The sequence below is a fragment of the Molossus molossus genome, unplaced genomic scaffold, assembly GCF_014108415.1.
Source record: "Molossus molossus isolate mMolMol1 unplaced genomic scaffold, mMolMol1.p scaffold_m16_p_11, whole genome shotgun sequence".
In the NCBI taxonomy this organism is placed as follows: domain Eukaryota; kingdom Metazoa; phylum Chordata; class Mammalia; order Chiroptera; family Molossidae; genus Molossus; species Molossus molossus.
This window is the reverse complement of record NW_023425346.1, coordinates 73,194,553-73,204,988: the sequence shown is the minus strand read 5'-3', so window position 1 is coordinate 73,204,988 and position 10,436 is coordinate 73,194,553. Positions and strand designations below refer to the sequence as shown.

The following is a 10,436-nucleotide window of genomic DNA, read 5'->3' as shown; positions in this document are numbered from 1 at the left end:
CAAGATGTCCTGTTTATACACTGTCATCTACGAGGCCAGGGGGCAAAGTGAGCCATGTGATGGATCACCCTCAGCAGGCTGGCTCCGCCTGTCATTCTTGGTGGCTCTAATTAAAAGACGACTAAGTCAGGGGTCTAAGGCAGGGATGACAATAGGGCAGCAGTCCCCAAAATAGCAGCAGAGAAAAATGGATGCCTTTGACTGATTGCATGATGTCTGAATTAATGGCCAGGAAATGAGCGATTATTGCACACTTAAAGCTAGGCTGTTTTGTAAAGCTTGTGGTGTGCTCAAAGCCATATACTTGAACTTGAGGAAATTTAAGAGAGGAATTTGTTCAGTTATTGCTTGGCTGGATATAATGCATATTCAAACAGTGCTTAAACTAAGGGGGAAAACGCTTTCTGTTACTGCTGTTTTATTATTGATGTTTCTAAAATAAGCATGATCTTATGAAACCTATTCTGTAGACACATGTGGTCTCTAGCCAGTTGACTTACAGAAACAGCTTTTATGCCACTGCCTCACTTCCTGATTTATAATAATATTAGTTGGTATTTGAATAGCTGTTTTACTGTGAGAGCAAAGCTTCTAACATCTTCCTTCACCCTTCTCCTTCTTTTTAAAAAATATATTCTCACAGCACTTCCATTTGGCAAGTAGTGATAAGCATCTTTATTTTTCGGTGGCTGATTGGTTCAGTAGGTTAAAGCATCACACAAAAAAGGCCAAAGTCTAGCGTTTGATTCCCCCATGGGGGTGAGCTCTCCTAGGCTGCACTCCTAACCCCAGTCGCCATCTTGTAATGGTGTCCATTCATCACGGGTGGGAGAGGGAGAGAGGGGGAGGGTGGATCACAGCAAATCCATCACCACCACCAGAAACCCAACTGATCACACTGGCCTCCCAGACTGGGGGCTGGGAGGGTCTGGGGAGTCATTGTTTGCAAACAACAGTGCAGTATGCAAATGGAGAAATTGAGGTACATGCAGATGCCTTATACCGCTGAACTTTAAATACTTGGTCATTTTAATAAAGTTCAAATCTATATTATTTTCTCCTACTTTTCAGTTTGAATTTTTTAGACATAATCCTAAAAACATTTAAAAACATCTAGTCTGTATTATAATGGGCTCAGAATTATTCTTAAATGATCTTTTGTTCTATAAATAACCACTGCAAATTTAATAGTTGGAAAACAGATGTCAAATGAAACCTCGTTCACATATATCTTCTCACAGAGAATGGCCTACCTTAGAAGAACCTTTAGGAAATAAAGGAGAGAGAGAAGAAAATAAAATACCGGAACATAACACTTCAAAAGGCAGATGATTTTGGCTGAGGTAGGAGACGTTATAAGTGGCCTGGTTTTGTTTTTGCAGGACAGTTATTCTTAGAGTGGCTGACCTTTCTATTGTGGATTTCTTTTATCTTGACTAATGTTGGCTCCTCTGCTTCCCCCCATTTATTTTTTCCCTCCACCTGGTGGAGCTTCGCTCTCGGTCCAGCAGATGTGCTGACAGGCGCCCGCGAGGGCCCTTGGTGGCTGAGGTCCCCACCAAGCATCCCATGCACAGAAGCCCACAGTCAAGTTCAATGTAAAGATTCCACTGAGATGAGCAAAATCTGGGCCGTATTCCTTATTTTATTCTGTCAAGCGTGATGCTCTCCTCACAGTAGGCCTTTCTTGAACCGTTCACTGAGTTGGATGGGAAAGGGGGCCAAGGTCTGCTATTTATGTGCTTCTCTGATGAGAGCGATCTGGCTCATTTTTCAGTGTGCTACATCCACAGCTAGCCAGAGAGTCCTCTTATCAGTTCAGGCAGACTTTAACCTCTACTTCTGGCTGATTTCCTATTTATCAATGGCCTCCAGGCCTGGAGTCACCTCCCCCAACATTGGCTACCAGCATTATCCATTCGCAAGCATTTTCTGGCAAAGGAGTTCCCGATCTCACTGTCTAAAGATCTTACCCTCCTTCTCTGACTCCCCTGCTCTAGCTTCTGCCCCTCTGCTTGCCTGGAAAGGTAGCTTTGGGGCGTATCTCAAACACTTTCCCCACCCACACTCTCTATTCCTTTGGATAATAAAAGCATCTTATTAATTATTCCAGGATTAGAAAGGTAGAGAGAAGGCTTCGTAGCTCTAACTCAAAAAGGTTGCAGAGAGTCATAATTAAGAGCACAGACTTTGGAGCCAGACTGCTTAGATCAAATTTATCATTTTGTAGCTGTGTGATCTTAGACAAGTTACTTAACCTCTCTGGCCTTCATCTTTTCATCTTTCAATGTGAATAATAGTATCTACTTCACAGGTTAACATTTGTAAAGCACTTAAAACAGACCTGGCAAAGAGTAAGTGTTATGTAAGTGTTTCTCAAATAATGAGAAATTTTTTCTCTTTGAACTTCCCTCTAATTACTTTGCTTTTTCCTATAGTATTATTCTGGGGGATGAGGTTGTATGTTTGGAGACCAGGGACCAGGCACCACCTACCTGTAGTCTCAGCCCCTGGCAGAGTTGTAACTGCAGGATTAGTATATTTTCTCTGAATAAGCCCACATGAAGCATTGGCCCTGATGTATGACCATGAACTTCAGGTCCGAGTCTGCTGACTATGCAGCTGTCAGGTATATGTGGGGTGAGTGTGTGTGTGGTCTGTGAGCTGTGGAGAGTATGGTTTAAATCAGAATCCCTGGGCTAAAACCTATTCTGTTCTCAAGGTACTCAGAAACATTTTTAGAATGAAAGAAAGCAACTCAAGAGAACTAGAAAAAAACTCTGGAAAAGAATGTGTGTGAAAGAGAAAGAATCAAGAAATAATGGGGAAATATTGCTTTTTGGAGAGAATTTAGTCTTTAATTACTTTCTCAGTACTTACATGTACCCCACTCTGTCTGTGACCTAAATGTGTTCCTAATCTTGACTAATAAGCTTGAAGCAGTGCTCAAGGACATATGTGTCAAGGGAGAGGGAAGCACCTGCATCAGCACTCATATAGGCCCTTGAGAACTGCTTGGACATTTTTGGAACTCCCTATATTACTAATTAAATCTGCTTTCACAAGTGTCAACAATATACATATTTATTTTTCCTAATACATTTTACTGTTGCCTTCATTTTTGTTCAATAACTACTATATGAGATGTAGGAGGGAACTACTATGTGTATATTTTAAAAACATTTGAAATGGTCCAGATATTTAAATATGATTTCTGAACTCTGAAAGACAAAGGTGGTTCTCTAATACCAAAGGACTTGGGCCATGTCTCTATTGATTAGCATAACCATCCATAGAACATATTCAGTGCTTTACTCCTTAGAAGTTATTTAATAAATATTTATTGCATGTAATTGCTGATTATATGGGCAATGTAACATCTGAGTTATTGTGAGTTAAACAGGATTCTGGGTTAGTAAATTTTTGTCTCCATCGGGTTTCTGGTATGTAGAAACGAATTAATAAGTTTTGGTTCATGACACGTTCTTATCAGTGGTCCTGCTTTTATTGTTAACTTGTTTTTTAATATAATTTTGTGAAGTAATAAGTATCCACAAACCCCTATCCAACACAAAAGCTCAATCTTACCAATAACCTACCTCTAACTTATTGTTCCCCGTACCATCTCCCTGCTCCTCGACCCAAGGAGCAGAACCCAGAATCCTGTGATAAATAATCATCTAAAACATATTTCTTGGGATGGGGTAAGGAAGAAAAAACATTCTCATACTTCAAACAAGTGGCCCAGGAATTTCTGAAACAATCTATTTGCAGGTGAGAGATAGCACATATTTTATTCAGGCCAGTGGAAGGTCTAGTCTGGTCTAGTTCATCTTGGCAGGCCTATGATGAAGGGGGCAGAATGGGAGAAATTTCTTCACCCTTTGATATGAAATGTTTAAGAAGAACATGATAATCTACTCTTTAAAGTATAGAATTAAGGCACTTTGTAGCAGAATATCAGAACTGATGTTCATCTTTAGGTGAAAGCTATAAAAGTTTTCCATGAAGAGAAAATCTCTCATTGATTGTGTAATAAAGTTCTGTTCCCCACCCTTCAAATGCTTTTGGCTCTTTTTAGTTTTCTGTGTGTTTTTTTCTGATACCACCTCCACCATTTCTTTTTTCTTTTGTGCCATCAATAAGAAATATAATTGTTTTTAAAAAATCCAAATGCTGGCATTGTCCAGAAAAATTTAACAGGTTTATTTATATTGTTATAAAGTTGAACTGCTGAAACTTGTTCACTGAAACATTTTGACTTGCATTAATGCCTTATGGCCCCGCATTTATATTTTAAAAATTCTCACACAATGAAAATGGAAAAACTGCCAATACCTGATTTCTGCCCCCTATTTTCAACTTGTCATCATATACTTAAGTACCTTTTGACCCCATGGAAAAAAAATATCTAACGTTCAGAAATACCAATACCAGGAAGAAGAGAATTTTTTTAAAAGAATGAAATGTTTCCCATCATAGTGGATTCTTAAGCACGTTCTCCACGTATGCGGCCTGCTAGCTGGATGTCTTTTGACATAATTGTTACACGTTTGGCATGGATAGCACACAGGTTGGTGTCTTCAAAAAGGCCAACCAGATAGGCCTCACTTGCCTCCTGCAAAGCACCAATAGCTGCACTCTGGAAGCACAGATCTGTTTTGAAGTCCTGAGCAATTTCTCTCACGAGACGCTGGAAGGAAAGTTTGCGAATCAGAAGTTCAGGGGACTTATGAGAACGTCTAATTTCACGAAGTGCCACGGTACCAGGCCTGTAACGATGAGGTTCCTTCACCCCTCCAGTAGAGGGCGCACTCTTCTGAGCCGCTGTGGTAGCCAATTGTTTCCTCAGTGCTTTACCACCGGTGGATTAGCGGGCAGTCTGCCTTGTACTAGCCATGGCATAGAGACTTCTTTACTTACCCCCCTTCTCCTTCGGCTGGAGCTCGGTGAGCGGTGAGCTGGAGGCGGCACAGGCGTCAGAGAGCTACGGTGGCTGCGAACAATGAGCATATACTGCTCTCTCGAGTGGTCAGTTTTACTCACCTCCTTTGACTAGTACTCTGGTAGAGAGGACTTAGTCCTCTTACACCACCCTCCAGTTTCTCCCCGCCAGCTTTGATTAAATTAGTATTTCAGAGTTCATAAATCTATGACTATCATTATTATTGTCTGGGCCACAGAGTATACCATGATTACGTTTCTTCTCTTATATACGTTTTCACTTTCCCTGCAGTTATTAACTTTCTTGATTTTCATTGGATTGTTTTCTTTGTAGCCAGTAATATGTCTTTCTCTACTCCCTTACGTACATCTCTTCAGTCCAGCTTCCCCCAAGGTTAACCTATCTGATATTCTATCATGTACCCCCTCTACCCTTCCTCTTGATATTTTCTACATGAAGGTGTCTGTCTTGGATCCTGGGTCTTCTTGCTCTAACCTGAGCCAGTTGCTCTGGAGTCCTGTGGTCCTGGGCTTTTCCTTGCCTTTTTTTCTACTTTGGATTCCCTATTTTCTTTCAGTGCATATTTTCCTCTTTCTTGTTTTGCTCAAAAAAAAAAAAAAAAAAAAAAAAGAGTCCCTGAGAAAAAAGGGCAGGAGAGGTAATTATTTTGATATTTTGCATCTCTTAAAACATTTTTATTCTGCCCTCATATTGGAATGATAGTTTAGCTATGGAATTCTAATTGAACATGGTCTTCATTGTTTCATTGTTCTCTAGGTTCCAATGTAGCTTTTGAAAAGTCTGATGCCATTCTTATTCCTGATCTTTTGTATGTACCGGGTCTCCCATTTGGAAGCTATTAGGATCTTCCCTTTATCCCAAGTGGTCTATCCAATTTCTTGATGTGAACATCTTTCATTGATTATACTAGATTCTCAGAGGGGCTTTCATTTCTCAGATTTATAAACTTCAGTTCTGGGAGTGTTTCTTTTATTATTTATCTGAGAATTTTCTCCCAACCATTTTCTTTTTGTCAGTTTTATTTATCAGCTGTTTAATATTCTACATTGATACTCAAATTTTCTTATGTTTCTCTTTGTCTATTTCCTTAGGAGATTTTATTCATTTATTTTCCAGTCCTCTGACTGGACTTTGTCTTTTAGCTGTCATTTTTGTTTCTAAAAGCTCATCCTTGTTACTTACTCCATTTTTATAGCTTCTTTTTGCTTCATGGATGCAATATTTTATCTCTTCCCCTGGAAGATTTTAATGGTAGTTTGTTTTTATTTTTTAAATTTTCTTCTGCTCCGTGCATTGTTTCTCTTACCATTAAATAACCAGTTGCTAAATAACCATTCAGGCAACTTACACTCAAAAAAAGAAATATACTTAATCAACAAAAGAAAATTGTATTTAATATCCTTTTTGTACAGAGACAAAAATAGCTCTTCAAAATAGCAGATTGAAGTTGATATTAAAAATGTCCACTTTGATAGTGAACATTCCTGAGATAATCTGTGCTACCACAATAACTAGGGCATCCAGTGGAATATGATCACTTCAGAGTTGAACTTTTTGGCACTAACACCAATATACATATTTTACAGTGACAGTCGATAGTAAAGATCTGCCCAGACTCAACTATTTGTTCCATTGTTAACAATGCATACTAGAACTTTTTTTTTTTTTTAATGAACGGAAAAAGAGCAGGATGCAATAAAGAAAAGCCAATGAGTGGAGCTGTTGTTGATCAGGCTCTTTGAGTTGGAGGGGCTGCACCTGCAGCATTCAAGGGATTTCTTTATGGACTAAGATGTGGAACAACTTCACTCTGCCTCAGGTATTGTTCAGAGAAGTTGTCTCTGCATTTACTTAATTAAGTACCCCAATATAAGTGCATTTATTTATTTAGGAGATGTCATATATATATTTTACATATACCAAACACAAAATTTAAAAAGATGATCAAAGTAGTAAACATAAATTTAAAAATGTAAATGTTCTACTTGTCCCTAGTATATCATTCCTATTTTGGAGCCCACTGGTCTGGGAACAATGCCCCATTTACCTATAAAATGAGAATTTGCCTCTATAATAAGTGAAGAACTTGGTGAGAAAAAAATCTGCACAAGCTTATGTAGCTTTTTTTTCTTTTCTTTTCCATCTAAACCTCTGTACATTAGAGTTGATTCTTCACTAATGGAAGATTCCCTTAACTAGGCATTGGTACAGAAACCCAGCTCCCAGAAATCATATGCTCCCTATGTGATTTGAAAGTACTGTATTCTGCTGGCTATTTTTGTGTCCTCAAAGTCCAGGATCAGATGGGATTTTTAGATTAGTTGCAGATGTCTTCCCCTCCCCGCTTTGTAACTGGATGTGCTTTAATTCAAAAGGCAACTTTTCAGGCCATTAAGCTTCAATACAGTTTAATGCCTTTGGGCTGTGGGGCTTGAAATCATAGAGAAGCCTGAATAAATGTTTTAAAATAAAATCTGGAAAGCAAAGCGCTTTTTATTTTCCCTTATAGCAAATTTTTTATTTTAGTTTTGCATTTTTCCGCCTGTTCAAATCAAACATCTTGGTCATGTTCAGGCTGGGAAAGCCCCAGTGGACATCCGCACCCGCCACAGGAGTGGCCAGGCCAAGTCTGAGGGGTTCGGGTTGTCAGAGGGAGGAGGGCAGTGACCTCTGCCTCCTTCTGCTTGGACCTTTAGAACAGTCCCGAGTGACCAGTTTGTATTCCAGGCCACAGTAACCCTTGCAGAATGAATATTTTCTTAAGCACTTTTAAGTTCTCATTCACACCCTGTTTTAAAAAGGATTTAATGAATAAATATATGCTGTTTATAAGGCGCTAAATGCGTATTTTTTAGAATAGCCTAAAAGAGTAGTTTTGTTTACACACATTTAATACAATGTCCCTGTGGTCAGAACTCCCTCAAAACGATTTATGAAGAAAACTGCTATCTGCCTGGTCATCTTTTAGCATCAAATTTGATTTGAACTCTTAATTCACTTGAACTTGCACAGACCCTTGTCCCCATTTTTCAGGTGGGGAAACTAAGGCTTGCAGATATACAAATAACCGATTCCAGTTGAAGCCAAAGACACTGGGTAATCAGGAGCTAAGTCGGGTTATTTGGAAACCTCGCCCGTGTGCTCTCTGGAAGCTGCAGGGAAACCTCCTAGACAGAATCACTCCAATAGTCAAAACGAGAACTGGGCTCTTACTTCTAGACTGGAGAAAGGATTTGCTAAACAAATTGACAATCTACAAAGCACAGTGTCGTGTACATGCTATTTTAAGTCCGGGGAAGCAGCCAGTTATGTTCAGTTGGCATGATAATTATGAATTATTTCTCTTTGTGTTAATCAGGTCCCTAAATAACCTCTTCTTAGCAGTGCCTTGTGAGGTGGCTGAATTATTGTGTGTGATTTAAATAAGTAAAAGGAGGGATTTAAAATAGTTTCTAATTCAGATTAGGCTGAACGAGGTGTCGCAGAATCTGATGCCGTCTTTTACGTAGCTGAGTGCTAGCCTTGTGTCCTAATTTTTAAAGTTAAGTTTATTCATAAATTTGCTGCCATTTAATCTATGTGGAATTCTGAATACTTTTATTATTTAACATTAACAACTATTCTAATTTTAAAGAAGAAAATGCTTGTTAAAAATTATTTTCCACCAAGAAGAAAATTTTATTTTATTTGTTTTAAATGGTTTCTCCACGATCCACTTTATTAGGAACAGCACCGGCTGAGACAGAATTTAACACATCATATCAACTTTTAAGTGACAGCATTAACATTAACATTCTATTTTTTTTTTAAGCTGGACTTCTTAGGAATAATCTATAACCTCTGACTAAACATTAAAAAAAATGTTCTCTCTTGTTTTTGTCAGTGTGGGCCTTTAAGAATTTCAGGAAGCCTAGAATTCTGGTAAAATGAAAGAATATTTTAGTATTTCTTAGTTAAAAAAAAAAAAAAGACGACTTAAAATTATATCCCCCTAAATAAATACGAAAAAAGAACTATGAGTTATGTATTTGCACAACCCTGCAAACACAAAGTCACTATTTGACTTGAGTTGTTTTTACAAATCTTCTAACCCAAATCAATTCCAGTTAATCAGATACAGGCCACCGAAATCTATCTAGCATGATTTAGGAGGTGCACTGCAAGGCCAGTCCGGAGAGAAGCAGAATTCTTTTGAAGAACTAAAGTTTTTAGTTGTTAACTGTTTAAAGTGGGAAATTAATCTTTTTTTAAAATTGGAAAACTGAGGTCAAGTGAGAATGATACAGTGCATCTTCTCAACAGAGAATAATATTGAATTGGTTTGAGGGTGGGAGTTCTTGCTGATTAGTTTTCAAATAAGGATGCCACTCTCTGGAATTCTGCATTAAACGCAGTTTCATCTTCACCTTGAAAGTAGTTATTTCCATGCAGCAAAGTGCATTTCCAGTGTGGTGGTAATAACACAATGAAATTTTATCAGGTGCCTCAGTAATGTATAGTCATCAATGAATCTAACAAGGATATATTTTTATAAGAAAATCAATAAGAGAACATGATTATATTGTTGACTGCAGCCAGCATCCAGAAATGAAAAATAGAAAGGAAAATATCACTTTGCACTGGAGGGGATATCACTGTATATAACATGCTGGGATCCTCTCTTCAAAGTTATTAGGTATCTAGAGATACAACAGGCAGCAAAGGGAAAAAAAGATACTTTAGCCCTTTTAAATGTCAGAAACAAGCTAAAAACCACTATTTTATATCCCTAATCCACTGTTTGAATAAAGTGCAGTCTTCTGTCCCACCGAAATGTTTCTGTGTGTAAGCTGAAATGTGTTGTGAGCCACTGTTTGGATACTCGTATTTACAAATGGGGAAACTATTCAAATAGTGAATTGAAAAAGAATCGGTGAAGGATTCGACCACATAGACATCTGGAAAACATGGGAAACAAATGTTTTCAACCTCTGAGGACTGGGGATCTTGTGCCATTTCATTGACCCAGTATTGTCTCTCAGCGAGCACCTATTGAGGAAAGAGTGATTGAAACACGTTAGAAAAAAATGCAAAATACGTAAGATTTTAAAATGTACCCAATGTATCGAAACTGTCTTAAGCGCTTTTTAATACTGTGGCTATACAATTCCACTAGAATTATCTATTTTTTTTTCCTTAAAAAAGTTTATTCACTTGAAATTGTAAAACTTGAAAGACTGTTTAACAAGTTTTTGTCAGTAAATATGAAATATGCATTCACTATCATAAGTTCATCTGATTATAAAGTATGGATTTATTTTGCTAGTTTGATATTTTGATTCTACTTACTATTGTCCCTTTATTTTTAAAACTTTTATAAAGGTGTACATAGATACAAATCTAAAAGACAAATTATTTTCAAGTATTAACATTGAGAACAGCAGTCCCTGACTCAACATCTTCCTCCTGAGTCCTCCGCAGTGTCACCACT

General features: G+C 37.9%; 1 pseudogene; it reads right to left on the bottom strand.

The window, feature by feature from the left end:
- Positions 1 to 4,448: 4,448 nt before the first annotated feature.
- LOC118625244 lies at positions 4,449 to 4,906 on the bottom strand (annotated as a pseudogene).
- Between the last annotated feature and the right edge of the window lie 5,530 nt (positions 4,907 to 10,436).